This window comes from Portunus trituberculatus, chromosome 42 (assembly GCF_017591435.1).
Source record: "Portunus trituberculatus isolate SZX2019 chromosome 42, ASM1759143v1, whole genome shotgun sequence".
Classification (NCBI taxonomy): Eukaryota; Metazoa; Arthropoda; class Malacostraca; order Decapoda; family Portunidae; genus Portunus; species Portunus trituberculatus.
Window position 1 is genome coordinate 12,151,938 of NC_059296.1, and position 2,500 is coordinate 12,154,437.

Here is a 2,500-nt window from a genome sequence, read left to right on the forward strand (position 1 = left end):
TCGATCTCTCCTTCCTGAAATACGCCAGTTAATAGAAGCCCTTGAAGTGTGTGTGTGTGTGTGTGTGTGTGTGTGTGTGTGTGTGTGTGTGTGTGTGTGTGTGTGTGTGTGTGTGTGTGTGTTTCACTGTTTGATCTGCTGCAGTCTCTGACGAGACAGCCAGACGTTACCCTACGGAACGAGCTCAGAGCTCATTATTTCCGATCTTCGGATAGGCCTGAGACCAGGCACACACCACACACCGGGACAACAAGGTCACAACTCCTCGATTTACATCCAGTACCTACTCACTGCTACACAGGGGCTACACGTGAAAGGAGACACACCCAAATATCTCCACCCGGCCGGCGTGTGTATGTGTGCACGTAATTCCCTCACGTTCTTCAGGATCACGTGCTGGTGTCGTGATCGCCGGCTATTTACGTACAGTGGGGAGCTTAAATCTACTATAACATGATGTATAGTTATTGCCATGGCGTATATTTACTTTCACGCTCCACGCTCCTTGGTAACTGCTGGCTTATCTGTGGCGACCTGTGCCTGGGAAGGATGCGAACTGTGGCGTGAAGAGTAACAAACAAGGATGGCGCCAATGAGTTATTTGTGTGTGTGTGTGTGTGTGTGTGTGTGTGTGTGTGTGTGTGTGTGTGTGTGTGTGTGTGTGTGTGTGTGTGTGTGTCAATTGGGATTATGCGGTACACACTATTCTGATTTGGTTTTTAAAAATGTTTGGACCAAATGAATGTTAGTATTGTTTTGTGGTGAATAAAAATCTATATATATATTAATTTATTTATTTATCTATCTGTGTATCTGCCTATCTATCTATCTATCTATCTATCTATCTATCTATCTATCTATCTATCTATCTATCTATCTATCTATCTATCTATCTATCTATCTATCTATCTACTATCTCCCTACCTAACTATCTATCTGTGTGTGTGTGTGTGTGTGTGTGTGTGTGTGTGTGTGTGTGTGTGTGTGTGTGTGTGTGTGTGTGTGTGTGTGTGTGATTCGCCTCGGTCGCTTGCTGGTCACCCAGCCAGTCTTCCCCATTACGGAACGAGCTCAGAGCTCGTAGACCGATCTTCGGGTAGGACTGAGACCACAACACACTCCACACCGGGAAAGCGAGGCCACAACCCGTGTGTGTGTGTGTGTGTGTGTGTGTGTGTGTGTGTGTGTGTGTGTGTGTGTGTGTGTGTGTGTGTGTGTGTGTGTGTGTGTGTGTGTGTGTGTGTGTGTGTGTGCAGGTGTCGGCGTGAGGAAGGAAGGTTTTTGCGTGGCTGGGAAAGGGCGAGGGAAGTGAAGGTCTGAAAACTGATGGAGGAACTTAAGGAGTTTTGGGGCCAAGTTGGGCAAGGCAAGCCCAGTAGTTGTGAAACATGGCTTTGTTAATTGATTGTTTGACGGGCTGCTTGATGGAATAACGTGGGGAGAGAGAGAGAGAGAGAGAGAGAGAGAGAGAGAGAGAGAGAGAGAGAGAGAGAGAGAGAGAGAGTGAGTTTCCCGCGAAAAATAACCCCTTCAGCCACGCCTCATCCTTTCCGACCCTCCCGGAATCCTCACATGTGCGCGTCATTTTTTCTTTGCATATTTTTTTTCTTCATTTTAGTTTTTTTGTGATTTAGTTTTCATGAGTAATTTTTCTTTCCCTTTCGGTCATTATGTATTTGAATTTTTATTTATTTATTTATTTTTTTGCATTTAACCCCTTAAGTACTGATTTTTTTTATTTGCATTAGGAAGGCTCTATGGAGGTCAAAAGATTAATGAATGGCCACAGTCTTCACTATTCTAATCCCAACATGTGTTTGTAAGGTTGGGTAAAATCTCTAAATAATAACCAGAATGAATATGAGGAGATTAAGTTACCTGCAATTGTTGTGTATTAGACGTGAATGTGAAATGCTTGAAGTACGAGAGTTTTAGTTATCGTTGAGTTACGTCATGTAGTTGTTGCAGTGAAGGCAGCTGGGACGTTGTTGTTTCCTTGTGTGTTGTTTCTATCTTCCTTCCTTCCTTTATTTATTTTGTTTCCTTGTGTCTAATTTATATCATCATTATTATCGTTGTTATTAATATTTTTTTTATTATCTTCATTATTACCATTTTCATTATTATTATTATTATTATTATTATTATTATTATTATTATTATCATTATCATTATCATTATACTACTACTACTACTACTACTACTACTACTACTACTACTACTACTACTACTACTACTACTACTACTATGAAAACGCGTCCTGGCACTGTAGAGATTAAGGACATGTATTTCTTCCCTTGTGTACGTGTTTTAACTATGTGCGTATTTTTCCTCTTTCCTGTACGTTTGTTATCCTGTGTACATATTTTTCTTCTCTGTGTACGTTTTTTTAATTCATGTAGTTGTTTTTCTTACTTTATGTACGTTTTCTTCTTCATGTACGTTTTTTTCTCTTCCATGTACGTATTTTCTTCCTTCATGTGCGTTTTTTAACTCTTCC